At 49.3% G+C, this 21,605-nt stretch overlaps 1 pseudogene; it reads left to right on the forward strand.

Moving 5' to 3' along the window:
- Positions 1-7,713: 7,713 nt before the first annotated feature.
- Positions 7,714-19,102, forward strand: LOC120403154 (annotated as a pseudogene).
- The last annotated feature ends 2,503 nt before the right edge of the window (positions 19,103-21,605 follow it).

The raw sequence follows: 21,605 nt of genomic DNA on the forward strand, positions 1-21,605 counted from the left end.
GTGCAGTTATGTACCAAAAAAAAAATCTACATTTGTAAGTTGCATTTTCACAATAAAGATTGTACTACAGTATTTGTATGAGGTGAATGGAAAAATACTATTTCTTTTGTTTATCATTTTTACAGTGCAAATATTTGTAATAAAAATAATATAAAGTGAGCACAGTACACTTTGTATTCTGTGTTGTAACTGAAGTCAATGTATTTTAAAATGTAGAAAAACATCCAAAAATATTTAATAAATTTCAGTTGGGATTCTATTGTTTAACAGTGCGATTAATTGCGATTCTTTTTAATCATGATTAATTTTTTTGAGTTAATCGTGTGAGTTAACTGTGATTAATCAACAGCCCTAATTTTTAAGTGTAGACTTCTCTGATGTTAGCTATGCTGACAAAAGTACTCTTCCACGGAGGTAGCTGTGTCTATACTGGGATTTTGTCGGAATAGCTGTGTTGGTCAGGGACGTGTTTTTGGTTTTTTTTCCATACCCCTGACCGATGTAGCTATGCCAATGTAACTTTCAAATGGTAACCAAGCCTCAGTTGAGATCACTGAGGCTGGAGAAACTCATTACACTAACTAGAGTGCTTCTGTCAATGCAGCTAATGTCATTGAGGGAGGTAGCTTTCCTTCTGTCTTTGTCTGCTATGCTGACAGAGGCTATGTTCTATTTAGAACAGGAAACAGCTTTCCTGTAGCAAAAGTTACTGCAAGAAACCCTGAGGGCATGTCTATGCTACAAGTGCTACTGTAGCACAGTGTAGCATTGTACTCACCGCAGCGAGGGAAGGGGTTTTCCCGTCTCTGTAGTAACTCCACCCCCTTGAGAGGCGGTAGCAGGGTAGATGGAAGAATTTTTCCATTGACTTAGCTGCATTTACAGTAGGAGTAAGATTGACCTAACTAAGTTGCGCAGGGTGTGACATTTTTATGTCTAAGTTTTAGGTGTTGACCATGCCTGAATGTTTCAAAGAGTTCGTCTTAGAAATCCTACAGATTGTTGTGGTCAAGAAAATTGACAGCTTCATAGACAGAGGGGAAGGAGCTTTGAATTAACTTGTGAGGTGAAGATTTTTACCACTATTTAAATGTATGGTTATAGTGGCATAAGAACTGGTTAAATTCTAGAGAAAGTAGAATAGCTTCAAAATCATTCCCTGGATGTTAGGTTTTGGTTTTAACGTGGAGTAGTCTTGTGCCTGTACAAGCTGGGCTCTGAGTATCCCCGGGCATTGTCCTCCTGAAATGAATTGACATTTCGTGATAATGAAGTAATTTGACTAAATTTCTAAATTCTACTGAGAATTGGTGTCAGTTCAACTAAACAAGCAGTCCTGTGGCTCCATTAGCAGATAAGCTTGAGTGGAAGAATCTCTACTGAAGGATCCATAGTCTCTTTCTGGTAGCAAAATCACCCACCCAGACTAGGATAGAACTAAAGTTTGTCTTTGTAAGAAGAGTGTGATAAAAAAACCTTGCACAATGGAATGGCACGTTGCAGGCACTGAACCTCACCCACTCACTCCTGCATTAGCCCATAACCTTTGGACTGGCCACAATGGGCTTTCCTGGCAGGATCATTTTTACCTTGTCAGGGCCTTTCTTTTCACGCTACTTCCCTCGGTTTTGGTGTTTTGCGCTAGCCTGCAATAGCAGCCACAATCTCACTGAAACCACTTACACATCTGCAATAGTAATTAGCCAAGCTTATAAAAAACCAGACTTGCTTTTTAGGTTGGAATATAGGCCAGTTCACAATGGATTCCACCTTCAAGGGATGTGGATAGATGTGGCCTCCTCCTGCCCAGTGTCCCAGATAAGAGAGTCTGGCTGCTCCTATTTTGTACGAGGACACTGTGACACTAAGCATAAGCATCCCTCTGTTCACACCCTACACACCAGTGTAATAGTCTTTGCACAAAATAGGCCTTGTGAGGTATCATTTGATAATGAATAACTAAATACCTGATCATTAATGTTCTCGCCTGAGGTATGGACGCAGTGGGTATTCAGAGTTTTGGAATTATGACTGAAGTGTGAGTAAGCCAGGGGAGTTGTTTCCCAGGTCTGTCCTAAAGCAAGGAATGCGTGTTTACCTCAGTTTACATCTAAGCCGTAAACGGGGCCCTCAAGGCAGCAGGGGGAAGAGAGGGCAGGAAACATAACAATTTGCATTTCAGTAAGTACAAGTGAGGGAAGAAAGAGCATGGAGCTTCCTTCCCCACCAGACTCCACGTTGCTTTCCTCGTAGCTTGAATAAACTTTACTCTAAGGGGTGACCCTCAGCAGAACCCATTTAAAAGATTTACAGGAATATAAAGACGTGGGCTCAACTTCAAGTGATGAGTAATTGAATCAACTGAAATCCTACCATATTATAAAAGTGTACAAAGTGAGGTCTTTTTTTAAAGCTACTGACACCCTGGTGATTAACATCATTGTGAAATGTCTGTATTAACACTGTATGAGGAAATATGGGTGCATAACAATACTGTGTTCTCAAATCTGTGGCCAAACAGGGAGAAACCGGTTCCCTCCCAGATAGGTGTCTCCTATGTAAATTAAACATGGTGGAAAGAAAACAATGGAAGCTCCATTTGCATGCAGAGGGATGGGATGCTCACAGGAACAGAAGAACAGCATGAGGTCATCCTGCTTCTTGAAACAAGTTCATTGAGCTTTGAAAGATATAAGCAAGGACGGAAGCTACCTTTTGGCATTCGTTACTAGACAAACTCAAGAGGACAGAGCTCTTACAAGCTGAGAAGGATGGGTCCTTCAACAAAGGGTGGGTTGAAGTCTCTGGAACTGAACATAGGTGAGAAGCCTGCTGAAGCAAAGAACTTTCACTTTTGTGGAAGCTCCTAATGTGACGGGCTGGATCACAGAAACCCCCTTGGGGCTGCCAGCTGATGTGCCAAGACTACTTCTGCCCCTGCTTTCCCTGCCAGCTTGGGACTCCAACACCCTGTCTTGTTGAGCCAGACCTGCCAGTCTGTTCCAACGCAGACCCAGGGTCTGAACCACATGCCCCAAAGTGGCAGACTTAACTGAAAGCAGTTTAAGAAGTGTTCCTGTATTTTAACACTCAGATGCCCAACTCCCAATGGGATCCAAACCCCAAATAAATCTGTTTTACCCTGTATAAAGTTTATACAGGGTAAACTCATACATTGTTTGTCCTCTATAACACGGATAGAGAGAGATGCACAGCTGTTCCCCCCTCCCCACATATTAATACATACCCTGGGTTAATTAATAAGTAAAAAGTGATTTTATTAAAAACAGAAAGTAGGATTTAAGTGGTTCCAAGTAGTAACAGACAGAACAAAGTGAATTACCAAGCAAAATAAAATAGAACACACAAATCTGTCTAATAGAGTAAGAAAACTGAATACAGATGAAAACCTCACCCTTAGAGGAATTCCAGTAAGCTTCCTTTTACAGACTAGTCTCCTTCTAGTCTGGGTCCAGCAATCACTCACACCCCCTGTAGTTACTGTCCTTTGTTCCAGTTTCTTTCCGGTATCCTTGGGGGTGGAGAGGCTCTCTTGAGCCAGCTGAAGACAAAATAGAGGGGTCTCCCACGGGCTTAAATAGACTTTCTCTTGTGGGTGGAGACCCCCTCCTCTCTCCTATGCAAAGTCCAGCTCTAAGATGGAGTTTTGGAGTCACATGGGCAAGTCACATGTCCATGCATGACTCAGTTTTTACAGGCAGCATCCGTTACTTACCTGCTACCTTGAATGTCCTCATGTAGACTTATGTGGATTGGAGCCTTCCAAGATCCGTTGTCCTTTAAGTGTGTCTTGACTGGGCACTTAATTTGCACATTCTTTTCTCAAGAAGATGACCAAATGCTTTACAAAGGCTACTTAAAAATCAAGCCAGTTCACAGCCAATATTCATAACTTCAAATATAAAAATGATACATGCATACAAATAGGATTAATAGATTCAGTAGATCATAACCTTTACAGAGATCTGTTACATGGCATATGTAGCATAAAACATATTCTAGTTATGTCATATATACATTCATAAGCATATTTCCATAAAGCCTTATGGGAGGCACCGTCACACCTGACTAAAGGAAAATCAGCCACGGCTGGGAAGAAGGATGACTGGTGAGAGAAACCATCTTGAACAAAGCCTGCTAGATCAAGTTTTAGACTGTTCGAAGCATGTTTTGTTTGGTTTTACTTGTAACTCTTTCTATCTTCATTCCTTATCCTTGAGCTCACTTAACCTTGTATATTTTGTTAATAAATTTGTTTAAAGTTCACTATCAATGAAGTCAGTGCTGTGTTTTAAAGGGAGGGGTGCATTTTCCCCAGGTAAGTTATGATGTGCTTTTGAGGCTTTAGAGGAACAAGCAAACATTATTAGTTCTCTGAACTGTCCAGGGGAGAGCTGGACATTACAGAGCGCAGGGTATGGGGAAAATTCAGGACTAGGAGGGTGTTGGGGGCATCTCAGTGTTTGTAAACAAGGCTGGGGAAAGCCAGCAAGGGGCTGTGAACATGTGGTTGGTGTAAGGGAAGATTTTAACAGCCCAGCAAAGTGCTTAGGCCACTGCCAGTAACTGGAATATTGATTATTATGCTTATTGCCAAAAGCAGCTGCAAAGGCCTTTGTAGGAGCCTTAGCCTAACTAGGCAGGAGGGGAGGGGGAGTAACCGTGAGACTTGAGCATGATCCGGCACCATCCTGTCTTCTTACAAACTGCTGAAGTATAGGGTTTTGAAAGACAGGGTGTCTGTCTATATCGACTTCTGGTGTTTGTCTGGATCTATAGTACTGCAGCCTTTGCAACAACATATTTGTATAGATAACGGCTTTAAACTTGTTTAACAAACTGCTTGCTTGGCGGTTATTGGTGATTGACAAGCTATGTGATACTTACAAGCATAAAAAGCTTAAAAGGTCTCAGTTGGGTGGACTCTGCAGTGAACCCATCTTAAAGTCAGTATAGTGGGGCAGCTGCCCCACTCGGGGGAGAGAAGGGTTAAAGCAAGCCAGAGAGGCTGCGCAGATGGGCAGCCAATCAGAAAGGGCCCGTGGGCAGCCAATCAGGGCCAGGCTGGGCCCTATAAAAGGGCTGATGATCAGCCAAGAGATCAGTCTCCCCCTGACCAGCAAGGGAGGAGGACTGGCAGAAGGTGCAGTATGCTGGACAGACCAGCGTAGTGGTAGCAGCTCTGGCTGACCCCTGCCAGACTGCAGGCCTAGATACAAGTGCTGAGTGGGTGTAAGGGCTCTGGGGAAGTGGCCCAGGGAATGAAGGCAGTAAAGGGGAGTGGAGGAAGGCAGGGAGTGGCTACTGCTCAAGGATCCCTAGGCCAGGGCCCAGAGTAGTGGGTGGGCCTGGTCCTCCCCCACTGGTTGCTAGAGGGAGTGGCCAACTAGAAGGATGGCAGCTTGCCCCTGTGAGATAGGATAGCCTAAGTGGCCACAGTTCACCATGGTGGCATGGGATATCTGAGGATGGCTGATTTTTCCCCCAGAAGGGGGGAAGAACTGAATTGGGACATGGCCGGAGGGCTGTGCTCTGAAGAGGGTGCTGCAAGCTGGGGAGCAATGCAGGTCCCAGATGTTGGAGAAGGCAATAGCAGGTGCTCCAGTTGAGCTAATTTCCAGGAGCAACTAGCAGGAGGTGCCGCACCAGTGAGTTTTGACTTGCTACAGTCAGCAGTAGCAGATGGCAGGCAGGCCACCAGAAGGCTGTTGTTAACCACTCCAGATCTTTGGGGATAACTATTGATTTTGGGTGCTCTATAATCTGTTGTGTTTCTATGTGCTTGAAACTAAATAAAGTAGAAGCTTTAAGTGAAAGCACTGTATGGCTTGTGCCAACCATCTCTACCCAGCGACACATTGGCTCCATCTCTTATCTTTTCTTATTGTTCTAAAAGCCTCATCTGGTTGTGGGACATACAACACACAGTGTCTTCGTTCTTACATATTAGTAAGGATACACGAGTATCAAAAATCAAACTGAAACTTATCTCTCAGGCTAACAAACAAGCCTGTAGAGTAACACTGGGCACTTTGGAAAACTTGCCCCTGAACAACTAGTGGTAGCTAGGAGCTGGGAGCCCTGATGCCCTGGGTGAAGAACATGGAGCACACGCTCATTACTCCAACTGCCAGAACCATGCTGGAGAGGACTCTGATGGATGCTATCCATTGCCAGTATTGTATATATGAGCATAGGCTGGCTGGCTGGCTGGCTCCTCTCTGAAGCCAAGGTCAAGCAACTAGTGAGGAGGGTTGAGGGGAAGGTATAAGAAATATTAAAAAGTCAAAGAAATGTCTGTCCCTGACCTAACCTCATTGCCTACCCTTCTCACAGGGTATAAAAGAGGTGGTACCAAAGCCCCCAGGCCCAAGACCCTCCAAAATGGAACATGACCATAAATTGTAAGGGGTGGGACCAGAGGTGTGCACTGCAGGTATATTTGGGCCTGCTGAGGAGGAGGAGGTGGGAACAGGAACACTGGGGAAAAGGCCCTGCGTTGTCAGAGCTATGGATAGGCTTGCCTAATTAACCCCAATAAACATTGCATTGCATGCACTTTGGACTTCTGGTCTTCTGCTTTCTGTCTGTGTGACAAGAACCAGGTGAAGGGAAAGCCCTTAACACTAATTCCCATTTTCAAAAGTGACAAATTCCTGAGGCGCCTAAGTCTCCTTGAAAGCCCATGGGATTTAGGACCCTATGTAGTTTTTGAAAAGTTCACCACTGCTCTGGCAGTTTCTGTTATCTGACAATGAGCTCAGCTGTAGAACAACCACAAGATACTGGGCCCTAGGCAGGAATTGCTGGGGGCATTATCTGACCTGGGTTACAAAGGAAGCCAGATGGGATGGGCAAAATAGCCTCTTCCAGCCTCAAAATCTTTGAAAATATTGTATTTGCCTTTAAAAATCAACCTGTAAACTAAAACAAAAGCAAAGTAAATGAGTCCTTCCGTAAACAGTAACTAGCACAGCATTGCCCACCGCACCTGTCCAAAAATAATGAGCCAAGCCTCAAAAAATCAAGTCAATTTAAAAACCATGAGCCCTTACAAAATAGGTTTTGTTTATTTGCCTTGTTTCATAGCCATTAGGGGTTGCTGCATTTCCAAGATTTTCTCTCAAGCCTCAGGGCTTATCCTTTTTTAAAAAGACAGTGAAGATTTTGGCATAAACACAATTCCAGGAACTGGGGATTTCAGGAATATCACCCAAATATCACAAGACTCATGCCACCTCCCCCGCCTTCCACTTTACAGATGGCTCTGGAGTGAGGACGCGGGCTGTCTGTGGCTGCCACAGTGACTGACCAAGCATGTCTTGGGTCACCACAGGCTGTTTGCCTGTCCTCTACCACCTGGCCATGCCATTTCTTGCCCCAGCTTTATTCTTGTGCAATACCCACCAGCTGCTCCAAACCTGGGCAAGCTAAGCAGCTGCCTAGGGCGGTAGATTCGTGACACTGCGATGTGATCCACCCTCAACTAGCTTGCTGGGCGCAGGCTGTCGAGCCGCAACCCGATGCACATTCACTGTTCATAAAGCACGTTGATCGTGTCCCCTTTGAAATGGAACGAGACTAAGGCGCGTTTATAAACGGTTTATGTGCAGCTGCAGGGTCCGCCCGGCGTGCGCCCGGCCTACGCACGTTAACACAACGACCCTGATCCCCACCGCGGGGCGGCCAGCGCCTCCTCGGGGCGCAATGGGAAATGCCCCGGGCCCGGCTGCTGGAGCCGGCGGCGCAGGCGCAGGCGCGGGGCGGAGCGGGGCCAGCCCGGCCCCTGGGTCCCAGCCCGGCCCGTGCGCAGGCGGGTCCCGGCTGCAGCCCCAGCGCGGGGAGCGGGCGAGAGGCGGCCCCGGGGAGGCAGCAGCCGCGGGGCGGGAAGTCGCTGCCGGGCGGAGGAAGCGGCCGGGGCCGGAGCCGAGCCCGGCGATGGCTGCAGCGGGGCCGGCGCAGGTAGGACGCGGGCGGGGACTCCCCGGCCGGGCCCGGGCTGGTCCCGGCTGGGGGCCGAGCCGAGGGGGGCCGGGACCCGGGTCCCTCCCGCGCTAGTGACCCCGGGGCCGGGGGCTGCAGCAGCCGGAGCGCGGGGGCCGGGGAGCGGCGCGGGGGTCCCCCCGGGGCTGGGGGGCCCTGGCCGGGCGGACACGCGGAGCCGGGCGCGGCCCTTGAGCGCGGCCCCGGCCGGGCAGAGGAGCCGGAGCCGGGGCGGGAGCGGGGCTGAGCACAGGCCTGGGGCGGGGCGGGGACTCCGGCCGGGGGCGGGGCGGGGCGGGGGGCGGAGCCTGTTCCCTGCCCTGGGGTTCGGGCCCTTCCCAGCGCCCCGCCCAGAGCCCCGCGGGGAGCCGAGGGCGACTCCTGTCCCGGCCAGCAGGGCCCCGGGTCCCTGGGGGGGGGAGTGTCCCTGGGTCACAGGTGCTGGGCGGGGGGTTCCTGGGAGTCGCTCCCCTAGAAACCGCGTCCCCTGCCGAGACTCCGGGCTGGGGCGGAAGGTGCTGAGTGTGTAACACTTGTGCCAGCAGCTCCAGGTGGCGTTTGAGGACGTCGCTCTGTATTTCACCCGGGAGGAGTGGGAGCTCCTATCCCAGCCAGAGAAGCAGCTGTACCGGGACCAGATGCTGAGGAATTACCGGGTCCTTGTTTCCTTGGGTAAGGACCTATTTATCTTTACTCACAGCTGTGAAATATCTGGGTTCCCTTGATGCCACCCCATGGCTGAGTGGTGGCAAATGCCAGCCCCTTTCTGTTTGGCTTCCTGTTGAACAAATCAGGGCTACAGCGCCTGGGTCTAATCTTAGTGTAAGTTGTTTACTTGCATTACCCACCTCACCTCAGTCGTGGTACAGGGCTGGTTACAACAGCAGCACATGAGCAAATAAGGCAGGGAGAAAACTCTTCTACTGCTTGGAGCAGCTCCCTACCTCCCCCAAAAGAATGAACATCATGAACTTAACAACCGCACAGTTGAACAGTACTTGCACCCTAAGCAAAAGAACTGATAAGTCTGTGTAACGGTGACACCTGCCATGACTCAGCCCCAAAGCAAAGTGAGAAGGCTCATAGACATTGCTGCTTCGGAGTGCGGTAACTCCTCCCTTAAAGTTATTCCGGTTAATGTTGTTTTGTTGCTGATCAATTAGGGAACATGCTCGTTTAAAGTTGTGCAATGCTCCCTTAAAATGTTTTGCAACCGCCTGCTTTGTCCAGTTCTTGCAGGAAGAGCAGCCCATTGCAGCTAGCTGGTGGGGGCTTGGAACCAGGGTGGACCGGCAGCCCCCCATTAGCTCCCCACTCCCCTAAGTTCTCTGTGCAGCAGCTGCCCAGCAGGCTATCAATTGCTGGCAGTTCAGCTGTCCCTCCCCCACTGACATGTGCTGCTCCTGCCCTCTGCCTTGGAGCTGCTCCCGGAGTCTCCTACTTGCTGTGCACGGTTTGGGGGGGGGGACTAATGTGAGCGTGTCCCCCTCCCCCTTGCTCCTGCACCCCGCTTACACCTTCTCCATAGAGCAGGGTGGGGACATGACAGGGATCAGGACAGAGGGAGCTTGCTGGCGGTAGCTGCTGTCTCAACTTTCTGATCTACTTAAAAGGGCAATGTACTTAGAGGTATCAGCATATTTAAAAGGGCAATGCAAATCTCTCTCACACAGGGTGTGTGTCTCTGTCTGCCATGCTGTCTCCCCTTCTTCCATTCATGCTGCCTTGTAGAATGTGAGGCTACATTAACAACAATGGGTTAACCCTTGAGGGATCAGCCGAATGCTAGTTCATCATTTAGCAGTAAGGCATTCCCTGGGAAATATGCCACCCTCTTCCACCCTCTAACTTCACCACCTCAACCAAGCTTCACAATCACCATTGCTGTGTGCAGTATTAAACTGTTTGTTTAAAACTTATTGTGTGTGTGTGTGTATAATATATAGTTTTTTGTCTGGTGGGAAAAAAAAATTCCCTGGAACCTAACCCCACCTATTTACATTAATTCTTATGGGGAATTGGATTTGCTTAACATCGTTTTGCTTAGTCGCATTTTTCAGGAACATAACTACAACATTAAGTGAGGAGTTACTGTACGAATTGAACTTGCCTAGCAGGAAATGGGAAGAAATTTCCTCTAAGGAAGGTTTATTTCATTATTCTCCTGCTTGGGATCTCCTGCACTTTCCTCTCAAGCAGCATCCGAGATTGGGGCCTCATCATTCCAGGTGCTGCGCAGAGACACCCTAACTGAGATCGTGGCCCCGTTGTGCTGTTTAGCTGTTAGCACTCAAGAAAGAGATTTTGGAGTCATTGTGGAAAGTTTTCTGAAAACATCCACCCAGTGTGCAGCGGCAGTCAAAAAAGCGAACAGAATGTTGAGAATAATGGACAGAAAATATCATATTGCTTCTATATAAATCCATGCTGCGCTCACATCTTGAATACCATATGCAGATGTGCTTGCCCCAGCTCAAAAAAAGATATATAGTAGAATTGGAAAAGGTTCAGAAAAGGGCAACAAAAATGATTAGAGGTATGAACGGATATGAGAGATTAATAAAACTGGGACTTTTCAGCTTGGAAAAGAGACGGCTAAGGGGAGATATGATTGAGGTCTATAAAATCATGACTGGTGTAGAGAAAGTAGGTAAGGAAGTGTTGTTTACTACTACTCATGACACACAAACTAGGGGTCACAAAATGAAATTAATAGGCAGCAGGTTTAAAACAAATGAAAGGAAGTATTTCTTCACCCAACACACAGTCAGCCTGTGGAACTCCTTGCCAGAGGATGTTGTGAAGGCCAAGACTATAACTTGGTTCAAAAAAGAACTAGATAAGTTCATGGAGGATAGGTCCATCGATGGCTATTAGCCAGGATGGGAAGGGATGGTGTCCCTAGCCTCTGTTTGCCAGAAGCTGGGAATGAGCGACAGGGGATGGATCACTTGATGATTCCCTGTTCTGTTCATTCCCTCTTGGGCACCTGGCATTGATCACTGTTGGAAGACAGCAGCAAAGAATCCTGTGGCACCTTATAGACTAACAGATGTTTTGCAGCATGAGCTTTCGTGGGTGAATACCCACTTCTTCGGATGCAAGCAGTGTCCTTCGGATGCAGTGTCCTTTGGAAGACAGGTCACTGAGCTAGATGGACCTTTGGTCTGACCCAGTAGGGCTGTTCTTATGTGCTAGTCTACCAATATATAAATGAGTCCCTGTCCCCAAAACTTTAGTTATGAAGCTGATTCTTTTCCCCCTCCCCAACAGGCTATTCAGGTTCCATACCACACTTAATCCACCAGATCGAGGTAGGGGAGGCAGAGCTCTGGATCCAGGATGCCGAGAACTCCAGAGAAAGCTCAGGGCCTGAGAGCCCCTCCCAAGGTGAGTCGTCATAACTCAGTCCATTCTGATTTACACACTTGCTAGCAGAGGGCTCCTTAATGTAGAAGGCAAAGGCACAGCGAGATCTACTGGCTGGGAGCCGAAGGGGATGAATGGAGGCTGGGAATTAGGGGACAGTGTTTATCTGAGAGGGGAATGAACCACTGGGAGAGCTCCCCTACGGACACGATAGATTTTCCCCTCATTGGGAGTCTGTGAGTGGAAATGGGGTGTGACTTTCTCAAAGCTTTCTTCTTGTTCAGCCAGGAGTAGGAATCACTGGGGGAGATTCTCTGGCTGGGATTGGCAGGAAGCCAGGCTGTATGGGCACAATGAGCCTGTCTGACCTTGATATCTATGAATCCTAGAAATGTAGGACTAGAAGGGACCTCGGTAGGTCATCTAGTCCAGGTCCCTGCACTGACGCAGGGCTAAGTGTTATCAAGTCCATGCCTGACATGCTCTTAAAAACTTCCCATGATGGAAATTCCACAATCTCTCCAAGGAATTTGTTCCGGTGCTTAACTACCCTTACAGTTTGGAAGTTTTTCCTAATCTCTAACCTAAATCTCCCTTGCTGCAATTTAAGCCCATTACTTCTTGTCCTGGCCTCAGTGGATAAGAACAACAATTTATCACCCTCCTCTTTGTAACAACCATTTACGTGCTTGAAGACTGTTATCAACACCCCCCCCACCCCCGCTCGTCCCTTTTCCAGACTAAACAAACCCAATTTTTTTCAATCTTACCTCATAGGTCATGTTTTCTAAACCTTTAATAATTCTTGTTGCTCTCCTCTGATCCTGTCCAGTTTGTCTACATCGTTTCTGAAGTGTGGGGCCCAGAACTGGACACAGTACTCCAGTTGAGGCCTTATCAGTGCTGAGTAGAGTGGAAGAATTACTTTGTGTGTATTGTTTGCAATGTTCCTGCTAATACATCCCAGATATTTCCCCCCCCCCCCGCCAACAGTATTAAATTATTCACTCATTTAGTTTGTGATCCACTATAACCCCCGATGGTTTTCTGCAGTACTCCTTCCTAGGCAATCATTTCAATTCCGACCGTTTCTCCGTTTTGTCAAGATCATTTTAAATTCTAATCCTGTCCTCTAAAGGGCTTGAAACCCATCCCCAGCTTTGAATAGTCCATAAGCTTTATGAGTGCACTCTCCATGCCATTGTCCCAATCATTTATGAAGATACAGAATAGAACCAGACCCAGGACAGATCCTTTTGGGATCCCACTCGATATGCCCTTTCAGCTCATTAGAGAATGAGAAGAACCACTCTCTCAATGCAGTTTTCCAACCAGTTGTGAACCCACCTTCTGGTAGCTTTGCGTAGGCTATATTTCTCTAGTTTGTTTATGGGAAGATCATGTAAGACAGTATTGTGATGGGCTGGATCACAGAAACTCCCTTGGGACTGCCACCTGATGTGCCGGGACTACCTCTGAGCCTGTTTCCCCTGCCAGCTTGGGACTTCAGTACCCTGCCTGCTTGAGCCAGACACGCTGGCCTGCTGCAGACACAGACCCAGGTCTGAACCACGTCCCCCACAAGCTGCAGGCTTAACTGAAAACAGCTTAAGAAGTGTTCCTGTCTCCGGCACTCAGATACCCAGCTCCCAATGGGGTCCAAACCCCAATTAAATCCGTTATAAAGCTTATACAGGGTAAAATCATAAATTGTTCGCCCTTTATAACCCTGATAGAGAGAGATGCACAGCTGTTTGCCCCCCCCAGGTGTTAATACTTACTCGGGGTTAATTAATAAGTACAAAGTGATTTTATTAAATACAGAAAGTAGGATTTAAGTGGTTCCAAGTAATAACAGACAAAACAAAGTAAATTACCAAACAAAATAAAATAAAACACGCAAGTCTAAGCCTAATACAGTAGAAAACTGAATACAGATAAAATCTAACCCTCAGAGATGTTTCAATAAGCTTCTTTCACAGACTGGACACCTTCCTACTCTGGGCCCAATCCTTTCCCCTGGTACAGCCCTTGTTCCAGCTCAGGTGGTAGCTAGAGGATTTCTCATGACTGCAGCCCCCTTTGTTCTATTCCACCCCCTTATATATCTTTTGCATAAAGTGGGAATCCTTTGTCCCTCTCTGGGTTCCCACCTCTTCTTCTAAATGGAACAGCACCAGGTTAAAGATGGATTCCAGTTCAGGTGATACAATCACATGTCACTGTAAGACTTCATTATCCACTTGCCAGCACACAGGTATAGAGGAAGACTTGCAAGTAAACAGCCATTTACAACCAATTGTCCTGGTTAATGGGAGCCATCAAGATTCCAAACCACTATTAATGGCCCACACTTTGAACAATTTCAGTAGGCCCTCAGAGTTATATTTTATATTTCTAGTTTCAGATACAAGAATGATACATTTATACAAATAGGACGACCACACTCAGTAGATTATAAGCTTTGTAAAGATATCTTACAAGAGACCTTTTGCATGAAGCGTATTCTAGTTAGATTATATTCACACTCATTTGCATATTTGCATAACATCATATGGAGTGCACCGTCACAAGTATCAAAAGCCTTACTACATTTGAGATGTGACATCTCCTGTGTCCACCCAGTCCACAAAGCTTGTTACTTGTCAAAGAAGGATGTTAGGTTGGTTTGACATAGTTAGTTTGTTCTTGACAAATCCATGCTGGCTATTACTTACTACTTTATGTCCATCTAGGTGCTCACAAATAGAATGTTTGATTACTTGCTCCCGTATCTTTCCTGGTACTGAAGTTGACTGGTCTATAACTCCCTGAGTTGTCCGTATCCCCTTTCTCTACCTAGGTATTGTATTTGCCCATTTCCCATCCTCAGGTGTCTCTACCATCCTCCACAAATTCTCAGAGATAATCACTAATGGCTCTGAGATCTCTTCATCCAGATCCTTAAGTATTTGACGATGTATTTCATCAGGCCCTGCCAACTTGAAGACATGTAACTTGTCTAAGTAATTCATACCTATTTCCTTTCCTATTTTAGGCTCAGATCCTACCCCATTGACACTGATGTTCAGTATGTTAGTCAGCCAATCGCTGCTAACTTTTTTGGTGAAAACTGAAACGAAAGAGGCATTTAACTGTTTGGCTCTTGCTGCGTTTTCTCTTATTGTCTTTCCCTCCATTTAGTAATGGACCCAGCCTGTCCTTGTTTTCCTCTGCCTGCCTATAATAATTGGAGATATACCTATCTCCTAGAACTGGAAAGGACCTTGAAAGGTCATTGAGTCCAGCCCCCTGCCTTCACTAGCAGGACCAAGTTCTGAATTTGGCCCCAGATCCCTAAGTGGCCCCCTCAAGGATTGAATTTACAACCCTGGGTTTAGCAGGCCAACGCTCAAACCACTGAGCTATCCCTCTCCTCCATTGTAAAATACTTTGTTTTTTCCCTCTATATTACTGGCTAGTTTAATTGTTTTTTTTCCCTTGGCCTTTCTAATTTTGTTCCTACCTGCTTCTGGGTTTGTTGTTTTAATATTCATCCTTTGTCATTTGACCTAGTTTCCACTTCTTGTATGATTCTTTTTTGAGTTTCCGGTCATTGAAGATCTCCTGGTTAAGCCAGGGAGTCTTGTCATCATCATACTTCCTATCTTTCCTACTCATTGGATATCTGTGACCTAGGATGGGACCTAAAAATGATGGGGCCTCAAAGCTGCGACAGAGAAATGGAACAGAGATGGGGAGGTGATGAACTTGGAAGAGATGTGGGATGGTGGATTTGAGGGATGCTGAGGGAAAGAGAGAGGTCTCCGTGGTGGGGGGGGAGCATAGGGGAGGCCGCATTTCCCTAGTGGGTAGGACTTTGCAGCAGGATTCAAAATGTCTCGGTTCAGTTCTAGAAGCGAGTCACTACAGCTCCACCATGCCTCAGTTACCCCACCCGTGTAATGGAGAGGGCACCGGGGCTGTGAGGATAAAATCTGTGTGTGTCAGTGGATCTGACAAACACCTGGCTGGAAAGACACGCCTGCTGGTCCATAAACCACAACACCACCTTCTAGGCTTCCCACATCTCAGAAAATCATACCAAGGCAGGGGTGGCCTAGAGATTTTTCAGATGGGTTTCATGCCTCTGCCCCTCCTGACTCAAGCTGTTGTGCTGGTGTCCTGTGGCCCGGGGGGCACCTGGATCCAGACATAGCTCAGACGGGGCAAAAACCTGCTCGCAGCCTGGGAGAGTCACTGGCGCTTGGTGCTGTCCTCTCAAGGTTCCTGCCCCCTCTCTGTCACTTCACTTTGCACCTGACCTCTCAGACGGGAGAAACCTGTCCCTGGTGAGCAAAGAGAAAGCTGGGAATGACTCAGGGCAGGATCAGTCATGTATGATGTGTGTGAAGTCACACCATGCAGAGGAGGCCATTTTGTGGAGAAGGTTTTCAGTATTTGCACCATTTCACTATAATGCTCTAAAACTGCCCTGCGTTCCAGGTAGCTGCTGTGGGGGCCAGAAGAAATCCTCCTGCGTGGCACGACTTAGTGTGTCCTGGTGTATGGGCTGGGTGTGTGTGTGTGTGGGGGGGGGGAATGGCCTTTGTCACATCCCCTCTCCCCCTGCTCTCTCAGTGGCACGAAATCATTGTCACTGATATTGCTTCACTGTCAATGCTTAGCACAGCCCTCAGCCTTAACACGGTCTGTGACTGTCTGTAGATCAAAGGCCCGCCGGGTAGCAGCCATTCACCCCTTCCAGCTCAGCAGTGTCACTGATTGGCTTGTGACACAATACAGACATGTTTTTCAGGTTACATCACACAAACCCTGAGTGACATGTCATCCCCTCAACCTCCTCAGACTCACTCCTGCACAGGAATAAGCTATGTTGACGTAAGCAGCTTTATACCAGTCTCAATGCGTCCACAAGGGGATTGTAGATCCTAAATTAGTTTCAAATCAATATAGTTTAAACAGAGCAAATACGGGGAACAGGAGATTGCTGTGAAACAGGAGACAGTGCAGAACCAGCAACGTGTAAATAAACCCCTCTGATTGAACTAAAACCAAAATCAGTGTGAAAACAAAACCCGGACCCTGTTTGTTAGGACTTTGAGGCCCTAGTTCTGGATGAGGGCCCTGTTGTGCCAGGCGCTGGGTATATCCTGGGCAATCTACCATTTAAGCATCAAACAACCCAAGAGGTGTGTGGCGCACGTGGGAGCAGGTGCTAGGTGCTGCACAAACAACATAGGGTAGAACCACCCTGAGTCAGGCTGCAGCTTTGGGCCAGCATTTCACATCAGAAACTACAGAGCAGTTATAGTAAATTTAGTAAAAGTCCCAGGTCACTACATTTACTGAGACGGCTCCGTGATTTTTAACAAAACCTGCCCTGCTCCTCGCCCTGCCCAGGAAGCACCAACCACGCAGCAACCCCCCAATGCTGCAGCCCTAACCACAGGCTGATGCAGAGGGGTTGCTGCGGGCTAGAGAAGATGAGGGGCAAGTCCATTCACTGAGTGGCACTGTAAGCCCACAGGCCAGGTCTCAGTACCCAGAGTGCGTTGCTGGGTGCAGCCCTGTGGGACAGGAGCCAGCATTGCTGAGTGAGGTGCTCATCCAAAAAAACAGTCATGGACAAATGGGGAGATCGCTCCATCCGTGACATTTTTCCTGCCTTGACAAACCTGTAGCCTTACAGTGAGCTAATACTGAAATTGCTTCTGCTCTCTCCAGCAGGGCTCGGGATCCTGGGGGTACTGAGGACACCGTCTGAGTGTGGGGAGAGCACGGCAGGAGCGCAGGATCCCACGGCCAACAGAGGGATCCATGCACAGGACGCAGTCTGTCCCCGCGGTAAACTCAGCCAGAGACTAGGCCTGGCTACACCCCAGAGACTCTCCACGGGCCGGTGTCCCCATCCCTGTGCTGACTGTGGCAAGAGCTTTAGGCAGGCCTCAATCCTGAGAATACACTGGTTTACGCACACTGGGGAGCGGCCACACCACTGCTCTGACTGCGGGAAGGGCTTTGCACAGAGCTCAAACCTGAGAGCACACCAGCGCACACACACTGGGGAGCGACCACACCGCTGTGCTGACTGCGGGAAGGGCTTTGCACAGAGCTCACACCTGAGACTACATCAGTGCACGCACACGGGGGAGTGGCCACACCGCTGTGCCAATTGTGGTAAGGGGTTCAGTAGTGCCAACACACTGACATTGCACCAACGCACGCACACCAGGGAGCAGCCATATCGCTGTGCTGACTGTGGGAAGAGCTTTGCACAGAGCTCAAACCTGAGAACGCACCAGCGCACACACACCGGGGAGCGACCACACCGCTGTGTTGACTGTGGGAAGAGCTTTTCACGGAGCTCAAACCTGAGAACACACCAGCGGACGCACACCGGGGAGCGGCAGTACTGCTGTGCCAACTGTAGTAAAAAGTTCAGTAGTGCCAACACACTGACACTGCACCAGCGCACGCACACCGGGGAGCGGCCGCACCACTGCACTGACTGCGGGAAAAGCTTTGCAGAGAGTTCAAAGCTGAGACTACACCAGCGCGCACACACCGGGGAGCGGCCACACCACTGTGCTGACTGCGGGAAGGGCTTTGCAGAGAGCTCGAAGCTGAGACTACACCAGCGCACACACACGGGAGAGCGGCCGCACCGCTGTGCTGACTGTGGCAGAGGCTTTGCGCACAGCTCAAACCTGAGAACACACCAGCGCACGCACACCGGGGCACAGACACACCACTGTGCTGACTGCGGGAAGAGCTTTGCACGGAGCTCAAACCTGAGAAGACACCAGCGCACACACACCGGGGAGCGGCCGTACAGCTGTGCTGACTGCGGGAAGGGCTTTTCACAGAGCTCAAGCCTGAGAATACACCAGCGCACACATCAGGGAGCAGCCACACCGCTGTAACAATTCTAGGAAGAATTTCAGCAAAACCAGTGCACTGACCAAGCACCAGCGCACGCACACTAGGGAGAGGACGTTGTGATGCACTGGCTGCAGCAGGAGCTTTGCACGGGCCGCCTCCTTGCTACCACATTGGTTTTTTCACAGTCAAGAGCGGCCATACAGCTGTGCTGCCTGGGGCAAGCTGTTTGCTAGATTGGCCAACCTCCCCAGCACCCGGTCATGTACCCCAATGCCCCGCTGCCACCTGCAGGGCCTGAGGGGCTTCTGGCAGCCAGCGGGCCTGACACAGCTCCAGCAGGATGCAGATCAGGACATGGTCCTGTCCCCGTGATGCCCAGCAGAGACTGGGGGGGTGGGCAGGGAAGGGGACTTGGCTCAGCAGTGTGGGGAAGAGCAGACAGGTGGGGGGAATTTAGAGTAGATGGTCACAGCCTACTCCATTAGGTGGGACCCAACCAGGTCTCTCTCTTTCCATCCCACACACACTCACTCCCCCTCTCCCCCTCCACCATCTCGATGGGCCCCAGCTTGGAACTTCACCCCCACACCCACTTTGGTTCCAGCCAGAGGATGTCTCTTGGGTGTCATCTAGAGGTGGGATTTGCAGTCCTGTCTCAGCATGGATTGGTCCAAGGGGCGGGGCAGGACAGCCCTGTGTGTGTGATTGAAAGAAGACTCGGGAACTGCTCATGCCGTCTATTCTAAATAGAAATGTAACAAAGAAGAACTATGTACCTAATGTGTAACAAAGCTCTGTCTAACCCCGGTGTTTCTTTTCTATTAAAGAAGCTGATGCATTCACATGGCTTGTGGAGAAGCTAGTGTAAAGTGTAACCAATCAAAATGTTCTAGGGCTGAACTGACCGTGAGGCCTGCCAGGTGCACAAAGAGAGTTTCCCATTAGTCTTGGGGAAATTCTGCGCCAAAAAATTCTGCAAACAATATTTTAAAATGGTGCATACTTCATTTGTCAAAATAACACAATATAATCATACTAGTTTCAATTATTTTGGTAATTTATTTCAAAATATCTGTCAGCAAGTATGTCTGTAACAATACAGACAACAAAAAAAGATTCAGGTTGTGTTTTTTGACAAATAGATTCTTTACTAGGCATATTAACACAGAACTTTGAGTAAGAATTCATGTAAACTGCCATACAGAACCTTATTTCCCGCACCCCTCAGAAGCAGTGCAAAGGTTTGGGGGAGTCAGGGTGTAATGGAGGAGCTCAGGGAAAGGGAAGTAATTGCTGGGAAGGAGCCTGGGTGTGAAGCAGGAGGGTTATTGGGTGTGGGTGGGAAAAGTATGCAACAGTTTGTTTGAGGGGGAGGGATTGTTAGAAAGGTGGGGAGTCTCTTCCATGCGGACCGTGGCAGACACCCTAGCCTCTCCTACTCAGGCACATCTGCCCTGTCCCCATGTGTCCCTGCATCCCTCCTCCCACATACCCATGTATCCCTGCACCTTCCTCCCCCATCCCCATCTGTCCCTGCACCTCCACTCGCCCACCCCAGCCCCCATGCACCCCCTGTCCCCACATATCAGTGCATCCCCCTACCCCATGTGGTCCTGCACCCCCACTCCCAGTTAGCCCCCACCCCAGTCTTTCCCCCCTCCCCAGCCCTTCTGAACCTGGTCTATGTGACCCACACAGAAGCCCTGTGTGCCCTGCTCTGTCTCCGTCCCCGCAATATTGCATGTTTCCTCACAGGTTGCTGTGAGGAATGTCACTTCCGCTATGGCTGTGAGCTGGCTGCCCTCTATTCTGACACCACAATATCTCCTGGTGGGGAAAAGGGGGTAACTGCAGTGCCTCTCTGGCAAAATGTATTTTCTGCAGAGGAAAAAAAAAATCTGTGGGGGACATGAATTCTGTGCCTGCGATATGGTGCACAATTTCCCCAGGCCTATGCAGGAGACCACAGTGATCATTCAGCCTGAGCTCCTGTATAACAGACCAAAGAACTTCACTGAGTTAATGCCTGTTTGAACTAGAGCAGAGCTTTCATTTTTTTTAAATCTAATCTTGAGTTAAAAATTGCCAGAGATGGAGAATCCACCAGGATGCTTTGGAAATTATAAATTGTACATGCATGGTTAAAACCAGAGAAAGAGGTTTGGTTTTTTTATTTTACCATGTGCCCGTTTAGAAGAGCCTGAAGTTGCCATTTCCCCCTCCGACAGCTCACACTGCAAATTAATTCTCTTCTGTAAAAACAACTTATGCACACAGGGGAGGGAAATGGTTGTAGATGTTCTCAGATGTGAGTCAAACAGCACAATGCCTCTTGCAGAGGAGCAGCCATTGCACCAGATGTTTTCTGTGCAAAGGTGGGCTGAAGGCAGCAGTAGCTGGCTGCACAGCACAGGCTTCATCCCCCTAGGACAGCGGCTGCTTTTTTTCTTCCATGAAAATCTATCTGATGCTTTGATGGTTCCACCCATTACACAATAGCTACTTGATTGGATTGACGCAGCCCACCCTGATCTGTGTTTTAGGGCTGGAGAAGGAAAAAATACCTCACAACACATGGAGTTTGGAGAAGGGGGGGTTGGTTACTTTGGTCTGCCCTCCCCATGGCGCTGGGCAGGGACATGGGGGTGAGCTCCTGAAACACACACACCCAGAGCCCTCCTCTAACACATAGACAGGTCTCCTGTAACATATTACAGGGGATCACACCCCACGCTGTGATCCCTTGTAACAAACGCATCATCACACAGCCCGAGCCGTCTCTTACTGTGACACACGCTGCACAGCCTGGCCGGGGCCCTCTTGTTCCCAATAGTCCCCGCTCCCCTCCCAGAGCCGGGAGAGAACCCAGGAGTCCGGGCTCCCAGCCCCCCACGGCACAGCGGGGACCGGGCTGCCCCCTTACGGGCTCCGGCCGCCCGGGCTCCAGGTGCCGCGAGCGCCCCCGGCGGCCGGACTCGGGACCCAGGCGTCCGGGGGGCTGGGCCGGAAGGTCCCTGCGCTGGGGCCTCCCCCGGCTGCTGGAGCCTCCCCCGGCTGCTGGAGCCGGCGGCGCAGGCGCGGGGCGGAGCGGGGCCAGCCCGGCCCCTGGGTCCCAGCCCGGCCCGTGCGCAGGCGGGTCCCGGCTGCAGCCCCAGCGCGGGGAGCGGGCGAGAGGCGGCCCCAGGGAGGCAGCAGCCGCGGGGCGGGAAGTCGCTGCCCGGGCGGAGGAAGCGGCCGGGGCCGGAGCCGAGCCCGGCGATGGCTGCAGCGGGGCCGGCGCAGGTAGGACGCGGGGCGGGGACTCCCCGGCCGGGCACTGGCTGGTCCCGGCTGGGGGCCGAGCCGAG

The sequence above is a fragment of the Mauremys reevesii genome, linkage group 4, assembly GCF_016161935.1.
Source record: "Mauremys reevesii isolate NIE-2019 linkage group 4, ASM1616193v1, whole genome shotgun sequence".
Lineage (NCBI taxonomy): Eukaryota > Metazoa > Chordata > Testudines > Geoemydidae > Mauremys > Mauremys reevesii.